Here is an 18,854-nt window from a genome sequence, read left to right as displayed (position 1 = left end):
TCCGGGTGCATTTTTGTTATTTATTATCAGATGTGTTCTATTACTTTAGCACTGTGGTCACACGCAGTGCTACGAAATCCTCTGAGGCTCCCCTCATAGAACCCGAAACTCCCTCAATAGTGGACTCTCCGGCCTTAGCTGCCAGCTTTTATAAAGATTTATTTTTTTCTTCACAGAAATGAATTGTAAAAACTCTCCTTTTTAACCAAATAAATCAGAGTGCTCTTAGGAAATGGCTTCTCCCTGGAAAGCTAACAATCAATTTTGTGTGTCTGTATTTTAAACATAATACAATATAAAATCCCAGACAATCTTATAAGTTATATTTGCTATTGTATTTCTTAAAAAAAAAGAAGAATTTTATTTATTTATTTATTACAACAAACAGGAATTTGTATGAAATTGTTATCATTCATTTTAGAGGCACAGAAACCCATTTGTATAGGCCATTGTACAGCATTCAGACCTTCTCCAGGCAATAAAGCCCTCTTAAAAACCCAGGCAGAACCCTGCTGTTGATGCACTGTGAGAGTCCCACTCCAGCCACCCTGCTTTCACTGTGAGTTTTGTCTTGCTGTTCGGCTTGTGCAGAAGGGGTAAATCCTAATCCCTCCATCAATAGGGTCTGGGGTGGCTCCTCACTTTCATTTACCTCCTAATATCAGGTTGCATTAACGGAACAGGACTACAAAATGTTTCAGCATTGGCGTTATTATTTATTTAATTATTTGTATATATAATATATACGTTTTTTTTTAATGATTTGAATATAAAAATAAACAAAACAAAACTTAAGGATACATTTGGAATATTAATTAGCTACAGTACGTGTAAATAAATAAGTATTAATAAATAAATATTTCAGTAGCAAAAATGAAAAGCTCTAATATAATATGAATATGTGGGGCTGACAGTTTAAAAAAAAAAAATTATTATTATTATTATTTTTAACTTGCTGCTATTGTTCCAGGTCGAAATTAGCGTTTGGATCTGTTAGATCTTCAGTTGCTCACTTGCCTTCAGCTGTAATTAATTCAGACATTATTTACTGTTGCCCTTTACTAATGTCTTTTCTTCTGACCTCCATGCTAATGTCATATTAGATACACGAAGCATCAGCAGCTTCAGCTGTGTTTGACACTGAATCTCTTGCCAAATGCACCCCAGCTCTCACCCTTCTTTCAAAGTCACTGCAATCAACTCTTGTAGCCATGCTAGCCCTAATTATTGGCAATTAGGCCAGAGCAATATTTTTATACATGACCCTATGCATGCTGGGACATTATTTGCATAGTTATTGAAACAATACCTGATTTGTTGGCCACAAAATGCTGTGCTTTTCATGCTCTAAATAGTATATACATCATGCACTTAACCTTCAGCTAATTTGACATGAGTTTTTGTGTACTTGTGGTGTTTTAGCAGATTTGTTTTCTATAGACCATATTGAGTACACTTGTAAGCTGTATAATATACTATTGCACATAATAGTAGGCATAGTGTATGTCTACCTGTGGATGGTGCATAGAAACAATAGCGAGGGACTGTGTTGTGATTTTTACAGTTCATATAATCTGTTCTTGTTAGAGAACACTACCTTAACAGCCATACAAATAAAGGGGAGACCAGCAAGTCAGCACTGCTTTATTCAACATCTCAACTGCCAATAACAAAAGCCATGTAATGCCTATAACTTCCAACCTCCAATCAGCTTGGGATAAAATCATCCACCAGCAATGTGATTTAGGGGTGCAGAACGAGATACGCTGTGTGACGTGATATGTCAAGTAGGAACTTGGCCTGAGTGTGGTCCTTTGGCCAGCTGGCTGCAGGGAAAGGGACACCATAGATTCACTTGTGGCTCCCATATTGTGCGGGGCCAGATCACAGCGTCAGGCCAGAGCAACAGATCCCTTTTAAGAGGGCCAGGCAGACCTCTCCAGCTGACTCCACAAATCTGCCCTGCAGTGTCTCAGTTGGAGGCAGGATTAGGCCGGACAAATGTCCTGAGGGTCCGGTCACCTGTGGAAGGAAATGCATTGCAGATTTTTTTTTCCCCCCAGTATAAATACAGGACAGTATACAGGCAAACATGACTGATACTGGCATCCCATGGGGAGTACCTTGATTTAATACTTATAGATTCTTATTTCATTTTCAGCATGTAAAAATGTAAATGTAAAACTTCCTAAAGAAGTTTTTATTTGAAAGAATATTGTGAGAATATAGCATTTTCCACAGCAAAAATGACTCAGTTTGGTGTTTGCTGATATTGCCATTTTATGTCTGTACAAAAAACGCAACATCAGAATTTCATTGAGTTAAGCTGAGGAAAAACACTGACTAAGTGTTTTGGCATGAGGAGCACAGTTTAAAATCTATCCGTATATTTAATGGTCATTACTGCGCGTTATCAATGCTTAACTAATATATTAGAAATAAAATTGGCCTCCCTTACATTACTTGAAGACATGCACAAACATACAGGTTCACCCACTCACTGGCATTGTACTGCACAGTTCTGAAAAGAGAGATCTCATTACAAATGGCTTGTCACACATAGAATGGCATTAATGTGATTTTTATAGCTGTGATGTGGCACAAAACCCCTCTAGCAACAGGCCCTGGGATCTGGGCCATCTCTTTGAACTTAATATCACACAGAACTTGTACTCAACAAAGAACTCAATATCGCTGTCATTTATAAATGGTGTCCATTGTGCCAGGGTCTTGCTCATGTGATTAATCACACTTGTGCGCAGATCAATGGAATTAATAACATCTTGTGCACAATTCCATGCATGCCAAATGGCAGCAATACTGTTTTAATATTCAGGTTTAAATAAAGAGAATAGCTTTTTTGTGGTTTTCCAAGACTTTCAGCCTAAAAAGATGTATTTTTATCAAGCACATTAACACAATTATGCTAATAATTTATTTGTTCTTCGCCATATTGGGGGGAAAAAAAGAGTTCATTCAGTAGCATATGTGCATCTACATTATGAATATGAATGCAGTACTGACTCACTTGCACTGCCTGGCTGTTCTTCAGAATAAACAGAAACTAGATTTGACCAAATTTAATTGCTCCGTGACCATCGGCAGCGGCTTGTTTGGTAGCACGGGGGCACCTGGAATAATGGGTTAGCCCTGGTAATGAGAGGCCTGGTTCCACCCGCAGTCCCGCTGCATGGACTCCACATGGATGTAATCAGCCTCCAGCTGAACAGAATTTAAATCAGTAACTAATTTAATGCAGGATTACCTTTCGCAATTTAATACACAGCCTGCTTATTTTGAATATATACACAGAGAGATTATAATGGTTACACCAATGCTTTCTGAAAGAGAAACATATTTTGTGGACGAAAACTTTAGTGATAGTTCTGTTGATTCCAGAGGCTGGCGAGGGTTGCACAGGCTACTTTCATTTCTCAAAGCATGCACTGTCTGCGGGTTTTCTGCATCCCGCGCTTGTCATTGAAACATCTGAAAGATAAGTGCCAGAGACTGGCGAGGGTTGCACTGGCTACTTTTATTTCTCAAAGCATGCACTGTCTGCGGGTTTTCTGCATTCCACGCTTGTCATTGAATCATCTGAAAGATGGGTGCATTCGTCTTTCACTGGATATAAATCGATCACAGTTACTTCAAAAATATGGACAGTGTCGTGTGGGGTTAAAAACAGTGAAAAGTCTAGGTAGATCATCCTGATGGTGTATTGGCTGTTTTCTTTTGAACCTTCTTTTCAATTATCACAGCAATTATCTCCGACCTGCAGTGACAGCATCCATGGGCCCCGTCCTGTTACTCCGGTGCCCTTCATCAGTACATCAGTACAATACGCTAGCTGAGCTGTGCATTGCACCAGAGGGAGTTCCCCATGCGGGCAGTGGACGCTGACAGGGCGCAGGCACCTGATGGACTACAAGAGTTTCTCTTGAGCAAGGAGACGGGCACTCTGTTAACTCAGACTCTACCTCCCTGGGCAGTACTGCGGGCAGGTATATTATGCACAATGCAGCAGGGCTGCCAGTCAAAGTTGGCACTGTCGTTGATATCAGACTGATAAGAGGCACTACAGTCGCTTGTGTTTAAAATCACAAGGCTCAAAGTGAGATTTCAGACAGAAATCCCGGTCATCCTCCAGTACTGCCTCCAGCAGCTAAATAATGTTTCACCAGTCAATACGTTTAAGCATGCTGTGGCGTTCTTGTAATACTGTAAACAATATCCATATTGTTATAGTGATTTAAGAGTGAATGTGGAACAAACACACGTATATGAGGACACACTGCCACCTTCTGGTAAAAATGCACCAGAGAAACCCCTTCATGACTCAACAAACTAATGCGCAAGCGGTCAGTCAACTGGGTGCAGTCCTCTCTGCATGGTTAATTCCATTCATCATTAATTTAGCGGTCTTAATTTAATATATAAAAGCTTGAATGCAGCAAAATGGAGTCCGCATTAGTTGTCAGCTCAAATCAGAGACCTTTCATTAAAATTGACCAATTTTTCATTTATTTTCTTGACCATACAGATTAGTTCAGTTCAGTGTACACACAAGGACAATGCTCAAATGTTGAGGGAAGAGCTACACTCGTTTTAGCTTCAAAGCATACTGGTTTGTGTTAAAGGGTATCATTAAGATATCGCACCTTGAGAAATTTGAATAACTGGGTTTATTTTAGGAACACCTGCATTTTTTTTATTTTAACCATTTATAGACAATTTACTGTAAACAGAATGACATATTAAAATTAAGAGAGAAAGGGGGAGGCAGAGAGAGAGAGAGAGAGAGAGAATTATATTTATTTAATCCATTATCAGACTACTACACGGTACAGTGTTACATCGTACAGAGCATAGGCTGGGGCACCATATATGGCCCTATATAAGACACAGCATAGTGTCATGGTCTACCCTAATTAAGATTACTGCCTGTCACAGTGACTCTGTTGTATTAGCACATATCTCTGAGCAAATTCATTATCACAGTCATGCTCCAACCCGGCCGCTTTGTACTAGGCTGCCCTCTACAATAATCAGCCGTAGCACTTTGACTGACCCCGCCCGCCATTACACAAGATGCATATTCAATCATAAACATGATCGTTAAAATTATGTACATATCCTCGCTCTTTCCAGAACTATATCCCATAAATAAGGTGAGAGTGAGAGTGAGTTTCAGAAACGATGGTCTCAAGGGGAATGAAGAATTCTAAACATAAAACAACCGGCTCGCTGGCATTATTTATTCATGACGAAGCATCAGAAAGTCCATCGATGTTCATCCAGGATTTAAGAGTTTTACCTCCTTTGAAGAGCTTTCCCAAACACACTGTAGCTGTGCAGAGCCTCCCACTGTAAACAGTTGAATCATTTTGTTCCTTCTCCCCCCTCTGGACTATAGCATTGATTGATTAATCACTCTGTCAATGAACAAATACTGACCTTTTTGAAGTTCAGCAGCGTGCATTCAAAAGTCACTTATCCACATCGATCATTTAATGGAACATCAAGGCAGTGCATTTTAGATTGTCATGTCACACATTTAAGTTCAGTAGGCCCTCCATACCTTGACCTTCCAAAAACAATGTTGGAGTGAACAATGTTTACAGTATAGCGAGAGTATAAAGGAAAGCATTATCATCATTGTTTTAATCATTACATCAGTCACTGTTAGCTAATAAGCTATCTGTATGTAAAATTGAATTTCATTATTTTACTGTCCATGGTTGCAGCATTTAAACACTGTGTTGAATGAGATAAATAGTATATGAAAGACACATTACACATGTGTAATGGCAGTTACTTGAGGAATAGCACTATTGTAACCAGGACTATTGTAACCATCTATGATGCAAAAGCATTTTTAGCAATGAAATGAATACCAGAAAATTTGATAAGCTCAAGATTCAGAAGAAAACTGCAAAGTGCAGCAGTTGGTTAAGGAAACAACACAAAATTCAGGAGTGACCTATTTTTTTTTATTTTTTTTTTTACAAGCATTCCCATCTTGAAATCAAATTTGTTCAAATAAAGTGTAAACATCCCAGCTGGGGGTTTGAAAGGATCCGATAGTCCCCCCACAATCGGGCTGTGGGCATGAATAACAGTGGATGCAGAAGGAAGTGTATGCAATGTCACAATCCATGCTGCAGCAGGGCCTGTGCGCCAACAAGGCCTTCGGGAGCAGAGCCATTTCTCTCAATGGACATCACACACCTCCGGACTAATGGGAAAGGACACAGAACATAATGCGCCAACTAGAGCCTGCGCAGGCTGTAGTAATGGGTTATAAATCCAGGCCCTGGGGCAGGAACTGTCAAAACCCAGCAAGACACAAGCAGCAAATGTTTTTTTCATCTTTTTCCCTTCTGGGCAAAAGGCTCTCCACTGCACAGAGAGTTTCTCACCCCCACCCGTTTCTCACTCTTCACCCTTTAGCGAAGCCCAGCCACCCATGCTAAAAATAAAAGTATGCTTTTTAATGACTCATGACGAATCAGTGCTGTTCTGGAGCGCAGACTAGGTTCAGATCAATGGAACAAGCTGAAGCCCATGCCATGCCCATGTGTTCCAGAGCGCAGAAACTGCTTACAGTCAGCCGGGACTGGCCAAATAATGTGCCCTGAAGATGACTCCTGGGCAGTGCACTCAGCCCCTGCCCCATGGCACAGTTCTGCTCATAACCCTTCCTTTCACAAGACCACTACAGTAACACTGTCACTTCTTATAAGACTCTGCAACGTAGCATGGACCATGACACATAACTGAAATACAAGGTCGAGGTGTGAAAAAAAAGCCAGAAGAGAACTGGAGAAGTGCAACTCAGGTCACTAATCCACGACTATTCTACTGTTAGCCCACAGGTTTCCTGGAAACAGACTTGGCACTGATGAGTAACTGAAATATCAGGTCAATGTAACTGTTCTGTTGTGCAAGAATGGAAATGTAAAAGTGATGGCCTATATATTTTTTTTTACATAAAATACATAAAATTAAATATATTCTTTAATTTTATATTTACTGAACCATATAAGGGGTTACCTGGATACCTCTATTCCTCTTATTCCTCTCACTGTCTTCCTTCCTCAAATCCTCAACCCTCCAAATCCTTCAGCTTTTTTTTTTTGTTGAAAAATATACCTACACTTCCTTTTATAAATATAGCCGTGTCAGGTTTATACACAAAGACGGTACCGCTCCAACTGAAGTATTTCAAGCCTGCATTTCCTTCCACACAGTAGTACTGTGTGCAGTACAAGTGGATCAGTGAAGTACAGTCACATAATTGAAAATTTATAAAAATGACCTCTCATCTGTCTTGAATTTGTAATTCAAAACTTTGCTTTAGTGAAGTTTTACATTACAGTGCAGTGAAAATGTAGATGTGCTTGGCATGAGAAAGAAACACGGGCAATCATGTGATGAGTATTTATAAAGAACAGCATTGAGGATTATGAAACTGCTGTAGATGTACTCATTAAACTGAATCTTCGCTTCTATTACACCAATCATAGAAAACCTAAGTAAACAAGCGGGTCTCTGGGAGGGAATTATCCACTCGGAGGAAACGCATTCGCCAACTTCTTGATGACTTCCTTCTGGTAAGATAAAGAGGGAAACGAAATGCACGCACACTGAACATTTTTTTGTAGTCCATCCTGTTCTGATAGCAGTTGCTTTTGAATCCTAGAGTGTCATACAGCATTGACTGCCGTTTCACACGTTCAAACTGAACCATCAGAAGCTGCTACTGAATGTTCTGAGGACCAAATACTACTGACCTGTCTCAGCTCGGCATCCAACTCCGATTGGTTGGCCACCTTTCATCCAGAGAAGACGAATCCTGGAGATCCGCTGCAGGTTTCGTCTTGCTATACTGATCAGTGCCACTAGATCTCCCCAATAATTTTCAGTGCATGTTCAACGGAATTCGACCATCCTGTTTGTCATCTCATCCTGTGCTGCTCTACAACTGGCTCTTATCCAGAGCGAAGACATGACATCTGAATTTCTAACTACATGTAGACTTCCTGCCAAAATTTTTTAGCTTAGTGTCTTAAACCATTAAATTCATAAACATTCAAACAGCTGTCTTCTGTAAAAGACGCCTATTACACTAAATCTCAAATGGGGCACACCATGAAAATGACAGCCATGCATGTCTTGATGTAATTGGTGCAGGTGGGTCCCGGGTCACTAAAGCAACTATTAAACCTGGAACTATTAAACCAGATGCGGCTGAGTAAACCGTGTCCCTCTGAGTAATACAACATTCATTCCATTTCCAGAGGAGGGCTGGACATTGCAGCACGGTTTGCAGAACCACTTCACTTAAACTGAAAGGCTAAGTAAGCTAATGAGGATCTTCAGGGCCACAAATTCTGATACATTTGCCATCACAACAGATGACACACTCAATCTGTCCAAGAAGCTTGTACTCACAGAAGCAGCAGGCTGCTTGCACTGCAGCGCTGTAGTACTGCTCTGTAGCATCTACAGAATCTCTCCATACCCACCCAGTATGGGTGTTCATCAAATTCCCTTGGATCAGTTCATTCATCTCTGTTCTGTCCATTAAACATATTGTTGGGATACCGTGATCAGAAATGGCTCATACTCATGCATTATGTATTACTCCTGTATGCAATAAAATCACTCTTGATGTACTATGAAAAGTTAATTAGTTTCACAGTGACAGCCATGCAGGAGCCAAGGAACATCAGTGAGGTCAGGAGCTTTACAGGCATGGCTAATCACCTGGGGAAATGTCTGCCACATCTGGCTGCGAAAACCAAACCCCTAGGAGCTGTCCCCCTCCAGACACAGGCAGATAATCAGGTGGCATATGATTCAAGAGCTCTCAGCATCACTCAGCAGATCAAGAAGGAGCTGCTCACTGCAATGTGGGCCCGCGAAAGATTTGCAAGTTTCTCGTAGGGAAAACTTTCCACATCAAACTGTTGGTTCCTAGAAGGCTCCGGAAACTTAGATGACCTCCCAACATGCATATGGCGACTGCGAATGAGACGCTTCTGGTTCTCATACGCCATATCACATGTGGCTGAGAAAATATTGTGACAGCAAATATTTTGTCAAGAACGCCAGTTAACAGCTCAGCAGATCATTAGCAGATGACTGAAATCCAGGCACACCAGGACGGTGACTCAGTCCTCGGCAGGGGCGTAGGAGTGTGTTTGACATTGGGGTGGGACACATTTGCGGCCCAGCCCCCATCCCAGCTGACCGCCACAATAAATATTGTAGCTAGTGGAAAAGTTAATTGGTTCCACTCCAGCAAGCTATGAGTATTAAAGATGCAGATACATGCTAGCCTCACCTGCAGGGGCTGGCTTTGTTGTTCCTTTATTTTTCTGTATGCATGCGAGATATCTCCTCATGAATGATAGGCTATTAGTAGACAACCTCATGAGAGGTTAATAAAGAATACCAGAAGGTTTGTCAGGAATGACCTTCTATTTCAAAAACCTTGCTGGCCATCACTTAGGATGTTGTTATGTTCAAGTAATGTGTAGACGTGCAAAACATGGTAATATGATGCGTTGCATCAGACTGCATCCGTTTTTGGACTGCTTTTGTTGGCGTATTTTAGGATTAAGGAATGCTGCAAATAACAGAAGACTGCCAAATCAGACAGGGGGCCGTCCGACTTTTAACCTGGCTCCGATACTTTCAGCTAAAAGCATTCCAGCTTCAGAAAAGTCTATCAGAAAAGGTTAGATTTCATGACGGCACCAACAAATGTTCTATTCTTTGATACACATAAGGTACACAAAAGCATAGTCAATTAATTTATGTACAATTTATTGAACAATACATATAACTTTATAATCACGATATAATAAAATTTGAACAATGCAAGCAACTTATTTTAATATGTTAATAGTAATAGCGTAGTATTCACAATACTTATTGCAAACTTCCTCGCAAAATCCTGCGGTTATTACAGATTGATACTGTACCCATTCACTCATCTGATTGCAACCTACTGAGCCTGCTAGTTAGTAGGTACCTACGGCATGATTTGAATGAGGTGATTTTTTAAAGATTAGGTTCGATTAAAAGAAAGGATATGTGTGGTATTGGGTGGACCTGTTGACAGCACTCCTGCAACATGCCTTTCAAAATAAAGCTTCATTATAAATGGAGGGGGGGGGGGCGGTTGTGCAAGTTTAACTGTTTCCAATATTTGGGGGACATGTCCCCACTGTCCTGCCTCCTATGGCTCCGATTTTCAGTCAGACCTAGAAATATTGAACAGATGGATGGCTTCATACTGTAAGTACTCTGTAGTGTGTGTACTCCAGCCATCCCTTCCATTCATAGGCAAGCAGACAATCAGTGTAACATGGGCTAGTATACTGAAAAGCAGTAGTGTAGTAATACTGAAATCAAACCCTTGGGGGATGGGGGGGGGGGGGGGGGGCTGCAAGCTTGAGGGAAACCATAATGGTAAAAAATAAACCCAAGTCTTGTTGAGAAAAAGAGGAAGAAACCATATCTTTAAAAAGGCTGTCACAGAGTTGAATGCAATAAAAATCAAATTGCAGTTCACTTCCCCATTTTAAAATAGTCTATTAAAATATAACCACTCTATCAAAACCTCCAGGCAAGTTTTATTTTTCCAAACTGATCTGAAGAAACCAAGACAATCCCCGCTTCCTTTTTTTGACAGTAGATTGCCTAATTAATCCTTCACCGCCTTTGAATCATGAGCTATTCTCTACTCTCAGATGTGACAATACTGCAGTGTCAGAGACAAGATAATGAATATTAGGTCAAACATATCCTCAAAGTGTAACAGAGAGCATATTGAAATTAGCCCTACTTTTTCAACTCAAATCACCCTATGCAGTTTCAGTGCTATTGATGCTGATCAGCTATTTACAGTAGTATCTAAACTAAAGCCATTACATTGTGCCCTAGATCCCATTTCTACCAGTTTTTTTTTAAGATTTTCAACAGCATTTCTGAGGAATTACTGCATATTATTAACGGGCCATTGCAATCTGTCTTTTTTCCAACTAAGGTCAATGCTGCAATAGTTAGACCGCGTTTAAAAAAAGAACACTAGATTCCACCAATCACAGTAACTCCTGGCCCATGTGCATGAGTAAAGTACTGGAGAATCTGGTTTTCTGTCATCTATCTGATTTTCTAAACTCCAACTGTATCTTTGAGAAATTCCAGTCTGGCTCCTGTGCAGATCATCTCAGAGTTGATCTTGATGCCAAAAAAAATGCATCTTGTTACTCCTAGATCTGAGTGTCGCCTTTCATATAGTTGATCACAATATCCTAATTGACAGGCTGAATAAATGGGTTGGTGTCTCCAGCATGGTCCTGAAATGGTTTCAGTCTTACTTGACTGGACGTGATTACTTTGTCTCTGTGAATCTTCCTGTCAAAGAGTAAATATCACATGTGGTGTGCTGCATGGGTCAATTCTTGGACCATTGTTGTTCAGTCTTTACATACTACCACTGGGGACCGTTATGCCATTAAGCATGATATTAACTTCCATTGTTATGCAAACATTACTCAGTTATACATATCTGTGGTTGCAGGTGACCGTCACCCCATCAACACTTTGGTAATCTGTATCTCAGATATTGATAGTTGAATGACTTAGAACTTCCTCCAACTATATACAGATAAAACTGAGATTTTAGTTATTGGGACATGGCAAAAAATGATACAGCAATAAAACACCTTAATTCACTTTAATTTTTAATAGTTATACCTCAAGCTAAAAACGTGGGTGCTATTTTTAACAGTGATTTGTATTTTGAGACATATCAGAAATTTTACCGAATCTTTCTTTTATGACCTAAAGAATGTTGCAATGGCCAGCTCAGTTCTGTCCAAGGACTAACTAATGAAAAACGAAAGCATGCATCTATTAATAGTTGCCTGAATTATCGTAATACCATATTTTTTGGCCTCTCATGATTGACCAGCTACAGCATGAACAAAATGCTGCTGCCTAGGTGCTAACCATAATTAACAACATAAAGCTCTCATATTAAAATCACTGCAATGACTCCTAGTCAGTTTTAGAATGTGTTTTAAAGTGCTTTTATTCAACTTTTAAATCCTGCACTAGGTTACACTTCTGATTTATTGTCTATATGTGTTCTTAGTAGAGCTCGCAGATCACCTGATTCTCTGTAGTTAACCTTTCCGCATGCCAGGACAAAGACTTTTGAGACGGCTGGATTGTATTACTACGCTCCCAAACTTTGGAACATGCTCCCAGTTGACCTGAGGAAATCAGAAACAGTACAGTTTTTTAAAAATTTAAACTCAAGACCTATCTCTTTGATCTTGCCTATTTATAGACTTTGCTGAAGTGTCCTTTGTTTCCCTCTTTTTTATTTTATTTATTATTTTATCTATCATTCCTATGCTTTTTATCTTCTATAAAGCACATTGTATTGCACTTGCTTGTATGGAATGTTTAATTGTATTATTATTATTATTATTATTATTATTATTATTATTATTATTATTATTTTATCTTTCAGTGGAGCGCTTGACACAATCAGATTACTTATTTTTTTATGTGGGGAGAATAGTAGTAGAAGAAGTTTTGTATGGTGTTAAGGCAGCTTGAATTTAAAAGGAAATGTTCAGGCTAAGATAAAGTTTACTTCGCTTTAGTAATGCAAAAAGCTGAATTAACACCAGTTAGCAATGCAAAAAGCATCCCCACAGAAAAGGACCCTTATTGAGAAAGGGGGATGTAGTATGCAATGATTAATGTAGGAACCTTTGTAAGGAGGGGGACATTCTGGATGGATTAATTATTACGTGGAGACGGTTCAGATCCAGAAAGATGTCTATTTATTGCTCAGCCTACCAAAGTTAATAAGTTGTGCATACCAATGGAACAAGACTCCCACACTTTCTGGACACAAGTACCAATCGTATCAGCTCAGTGAATGTAGGACAAATGTTGAAGGCAGTGATTCAAAAATGGTCATTCAAATATGAACTGAGACACAAATAATTAATTCATATTTAACATCGCTAGCTTGTCTGCTACAGTGCTTGCGGTTCCCCGATGGTATGGCGATGGTATAGTTTTTCCAATACTCCAAGTAGGCATACATGATGAAACACAAGCAATTCATATTTTTTTATTTCTGTCATTTATATTAATGCATACATTAATAAATAAATCTGTCCTCCAGGACAAGGCCTAGCTCAGTTCAATGAGAGGGGGTATAATCTTGGCTGAATCGCCACTCTCTATGAAAACACAATTATATCATATCTAGGAGGTTAGACATCAATGATATAGTCAGACGCTTTGACTACATCTAAGTCCAACATTGTGGCCTGATGTAAACCACCACTAGTGAACACATCAACAGTCTAAATATCACCGCAGACCAAGCCTTGGACTGGATAATGCAGAAGACTGGCTTTTGTCTGGCCCTATAAAGCAGGTAGAACACATATTTATTATACAGAAAGTAACGATGTTCCAGCACAGCAGCCATGTGATACTCTCCAGCTCTTTTCCATATAATAATGCCCCCTCAGTCTCTGAACTTATGTTGCTCTTTTGAGAGATGGGGGATTCCTGAGCATAAGATGTTACTATAAGTGAAAAATTGAGATAATAATTCTTTTCCCCTTCTTCTTCCATTTTTGCTTAAAAAAAAAAAAAAAACAATCCCCAGTCAGTAGTGGGAACTACAGTATAGTCAAAAATAGTTCCATCTACATGAAACTTTGGCCAGTGTTCTCCGTTTAACCACTGGTATCCCGGTAACCTCTGTGAACCAATTCAACTTTGTGGTTAACTGTGCAGCTGCATGACAAAATGGTCTTCTTGGTGCAGTGCATTTGAATTTGCAAGGGAGGCATAAAGTAAGCCGTGTTATGGATCGCAATTCCCAGTTCAGGGGAACCAGACGCCCTTTCGCCCCCTCTCTCCTAACAATGTAGAGAAACTGCTTTGGTATTAGTGTGAGAAAACAGTGGGGAGACGCAGTCGCTCCCTACATGCTGCTTCAGAGTAAAAATATACACAATTCCCTGCGTACTGTTTTCGGCCAATGGAGTGGAATTACTGGGAATCTGTTTTTAATGGCGATGGACATGTTACATTTTGTGGGGGGAAAAAAGAGCACATGCATCTGCTTCAAAAAAAAAAAAAAAAAAAAACCTTCAGTCTTGAATCAGTCTTTATTCTGAAGAAATGTGGTAATGCTGCAAAATCTTGTTGAAAATGTCAACCAAAGACAAAGGAAAACACTCTTAAAAGGCACGAGGAATAATGACATCCAGGGACCTTTGAGTTTCCTAAGAAATCGCTGAAGCCTTCCAACTCCCCAGAGAAACTATCCCCAAAAGGTATTGAGATATGTCTTATATAAACAACTCCCTGTGCAGACAATTCTAGCCAAGAGCCTTGTTTCCCTGACCATGTTGGTAACATATTTGTACACTCTCCAAGATAACGAGCCATAAGCTCTCTGCTGAACTATCCACGTGTAGTCGGTGTCTGCAGTTTTATACAAACATTTCTGTATTAACTCTGCTTCCTTCATATTGCCAGTATAATTAAACATGCATTTATTTGTGTTTATAACATGCGGATGATGTATTCATTTGCACAACACCCCCCCCTTATAACAGGAAACATGGATTTTTACATGGCATTTAATGAAATCACATGCCATGTACCTATTCCCATATTGGGATGCAACAACAACACGGCAACATGAATGGCTTTATTTTTAAAGGAACTAACACAGTAACACAAATTCCTGTGGAAATGATAAAAAAACAATGGTGTCCTCTTAAACAACTGCCCCTGTCAAATGTACTCTAGGCCAATGATGTCAGTGCAGTGCTTACACTCTATTCTAAACCTCCCATGTGAATGTTTGTCAGCATTTGCAAACTTGATGATAATGAGGATCTCCTCAAGATATCATTTGAAAAACATCTGTAGTTTTCACTTTACACATTTTTGCTCATTGAACCTCAGTTCCAGCCCCAACAGGGTCTTTAATCACACCCTTGGGTCTTAAACAAGCCACAACCCCGACCATATTGTAGCCATTTCCTGTTTCAGGAGTGGGCGACCCTTTAAACCCAAAACAGACACCCCTGTTAAAGACAATATCCCCACACCGAGCAACATGGGATTCATTTATGCACTCATACCACCAACACGGCAATTGAATGGACTGTTTGAATGCACTTTCTCAACCATACATACAGGTTAGAAATGTCCTAAGAAACACCAAAAGCAATACAATCAGGCATCTTGAGAAAGAACTACAGGTCACAGGTGAGACATGCTGTTTTCAGTTCCTCGTTCGTAAGCAGTCTTCATTCCTGTGGGTTCTACTGAAGCTAAGGAATGAGATCCAATGATTGGCACTTCATTTATAAATGCTGGGCAGTGTATATACGGGGCAGACACCCACAGAGAAGTGTGGTCAATGTAGGTAACATGTAGGGCCTGCTGCATAGGAATATATATATATATATATATATATATATATATACATTTCTTTATTTTTTTACAAAGTGGGGGGGCAGACACCCACAGAGAAGTGTGGTCAATGGAGGTAACATGTAGGGCCTGCTGCATAGGAATATATATATATATATATATATATATATATACATTTCTTTATTTTTTTACAAAGTGATCTGACTTTCCCTCAGACCCTATCACTCACTGCTCTTTCTACAGAGGACTTCTATGGATTTTCAATTATTTTAAATGGAAAACCAAAGTAGGAGGCACCAGTGATAGATAATAATGGGATAAAATGCAAGCTATTTAGCCGGGGGAAATCCATACAACAAAGTCATGGACGGATGCTAAGAACCTCGGTCCTTCCCATACGTCCTTGAAATTAACTGGATATGAATATGCAGTTTCTTTCTGATATAGGAAGTAGTATAGACATTTCCCTTTTAGCATCATGAAATGTACACACAACATATGAACAGGAATGTTTAAGTGTATATTTCTGTGTGTGTGTATTTGGACCACTAAGCAATGTCATGTTGGATGTGTGTGTGAACCTGATACTAAGTCTACTGTCATCAAATTACTGTTTTGTAATGGCTGCCCTAGGCTGCACACAAACCTGATTGAAAAATCTGTAAAAAATGTGAATTGGACCGAAGGATTTTAACGGATTCTATATGAAGGAAAGGTCAATGATTCCTCAGATATATTCACCAACCTCATAAAACACTACAGACCCTGAGTCAATAGTGTATTCATGTGAAGGGAGGGTGAAAACACAGAAAGACAGGGGGGCCACTAGTTTTGGCATTTTTCTTTTTGAGAAACAATATTGCTTGACAAAAAAAAACAACAACAAAAAACACCTTTTCTCTGAGAAATTGCATTAGTATGAAATAATATATTTTTCCTATTTTTGAGCACATAATATAGATAATTATCTGTGTTGTTTATCTTATATAGCCTTTTCCCCGTCTTTATAAAGATTAGCCCTAATGCAGGAGGTGATTGTCGATGAAGAGCAGACTCCAAGGAACCTGCATTATGCTCGTAGTTCTACCTCCCATCAAAGGACAAAGATGCACATATGCTGCAGTTGCATAAGCAATGGCTGGCACACAGGTAAGAAAAAGACCATAATCAAATCTGCAGTACATCCGGGATTATAACCCAATGCTTATTCAGCATGAATGGTCCATAGTGCGAATATACAGTGACCACCATGTTATTTGGGACAAAGCCATATTTTTTATTCTTGATTTGGCTCTCCACAATTTTAGATTTTTAATCAAACAATTCACATGTGGTTAAAGTGCAGATTCTCTGCTTTTAAGGGCATTTTAATACATTTTGGTTACCAAAATAACAGCAGTTTTTACAGTGCTGTTATTTCCTTTCAGGGCACCATAATATTTGGGACAAATGGCTTCACAGATGTTTCTGATCAGTCAGGCGTGTTCAGTTGCTTCTTTACTGCAAATGTGAAAGAGCTTTCAGTTTACAGTCTTCATTTTCACAGGCTTTTGCTTGCCTTTGGAGTCCTTATTGTTATTGCCATGTGTCAACATAAGGACCAGAGTTATATGAAAAAACAGCGAGAGACACAGGCAAAACCTTAATCTTACCAAAATCAACTGTTTGGAACATAATTAAGAAGACAGCACTGGTGGGCTCAGTGATTACAAAGTACCTGATAGGCCAAGGAAGACTTCTACAGTTGATAACCAAAATATTCTCACTTGTTGCCAAATTGTACATTAAGGTGTTACCCCCCTTCCTGTCCCTTTGCTCAACATGGAACTGTTCAGGAAGTATATAACAATAGAACCTACTGCATACAACTTCAAACTTGCAGAATGTAATCCGTTTCGTTTTCTAAGAAGGGTAGCCATTTTATGTGCCTTTGTACTTTCCTTTATTATATAAAGTACCTCCTCAGCTAGGTATTGACAAGATACGTTAGAAGAATGCCATTGGCAAAGCCTGTACTTTGTACTGTATCCACAATATTTTGAGTGTGTACTCTCCCACTTGCACCTACTTTGTTTCTTTGTGTTCTCTATTTTCTCTGTTATGCATTATATTAGCAAAGATAGTCAAATGCCGGCTTTAGATGTTAGTGAAGTATTGGAGCAGATGACAGGGCATTGCAGTAGTCTACCCATGGTGTGACAAAGGCATGCAGAAATTCTGCATCCCCCAATGACAGAGAACAGCAATTTCAATATAATATTGAAGTCACCTAAGACATGAATGTGCTAATTAGTCTGGCTGTAATATGAGGGTCCTGTAAGATGAATACTATGTTCTACATAGTGTTAAACTGTTTAACATATATTTGTTTTATTTTTTAGTTTACGCAGGCAGCGGCTCATGGTAAAAGTTGTTCCCACTGCTCATAACACAGGCTGAATAATCAGAAATTAATTTTAAAAAGAAAGAATAGTTTTGAATAGCATTATAGCATACTTGAACTAGCCTATGTGTTTTTATTTTAACATGTTGAATGCAATTTAAACCAGCAAGCCAAGTCTCTGACAAGACTGTCATTCATCCCTGTTCATCCCAAGACACCAGTCCCTGTGGCTGGTCATTACCATGACACCTCCGAGTTGGACTACGGGGGGTCAGACTGTATGACACCTAATCTAATGCGCTATGTCTCAAACTCCCCAGCGCACACATGTGAGAACACATAACCACCAGACAGGCCTCATGTAATGGTGATAGTAACAGGATTATGTGGCGCCACAGTAAAGGCAAGTTTGGTGAAATTTGGTATGAATACCTGGAATGCTCTGACAATTGGCTACCATAGACTTTGACCATAGGCTACTAAAAAAAAAAAATTGGAAAGACCTCATTTGGGAGGTACTGTGGTGTTATATATGGCCATACTGAATTAACAAGACATATAGCATACATTTTGGGCTAACTTGTGAGGTACAACTTATCATGCATTTTTAAATTGGACTCCACCTACAATCATAACGAAGGGTGTGAGATTGATAGGTTGTTGTCGTTGCTGTCGCCAGTGTCATATGTGTTTGAATTATCATAGGCGACTACAAAATTCCAACACTTTGTTATTTAGAAAGGTTTTCAATAATGTACAATGGAAACAGTCTGAAATTGCATTGGGGTATGTGCATGCCAAGAAGCATAATGATTCCAAAGCTTAAAGTACCTTTAAAAAAGATCTGCAGACGTATATCATTGAGCTGGGACTCTCTCGAAGTCACTTTCCCAGGGGTTTGTTTGTCAACTCCTACTTGCATAGCCGAGAAAATCATAATCTCCGTCTGTAGTCTCAT

General features: G+C 39.4%; 1 long non-coding RNA gene across 2 annotated transcripts; it reads right to left on the bottom strand.

Moving 5' to 3' along the window:
• Nucleotides 1-1,168: 1,168 nt before the first annotated feature.
• Nucleotides 1,169-18,806, bottom strand: LOC118212833. 2 transcript variants are annotated; one of them, XR_004762322.1, is made up of 3 exons: nucleotides 18,728-18,806; nucleotides 2,459-2,521; nucleotides 1,169-2,022 (listed from the first exon to the last, which is right to left on the bottom strand). It is a non-coding gene; the product is annotated as an uncharacterized LOC118212833 (long non-coding RNA). The 2 variants fall into 2 exon arrangements; XR_004762323.1 differs by lacking the exon at nucleotides 18,728-18,806 and adding an exon at nucleotides 7,797-9,658.
• Between the last annotated feature and the right edge of the window lie 48 nt (nucleotides 18,807-18,854).

This window comes from Anguilla anguilla, chromosome 14 (assembly GCF_013347855.1).
Source record: "Anguilla anguilla isolate fAngAng1 chromosome 14, fAngAng1.pri, whole genome shotgun sequence".
Lineage (NCBI taxonomy): Eukaryota > Metazoa > Chordata > Actinopteri > Anguilliformes > Anguillidae > Anguilla > Anguilla anguilla.
Note: the sequence above shows the minus strand (reverse complement) of the source record. Positions and strands in the feature narration are given on the sequence as shown.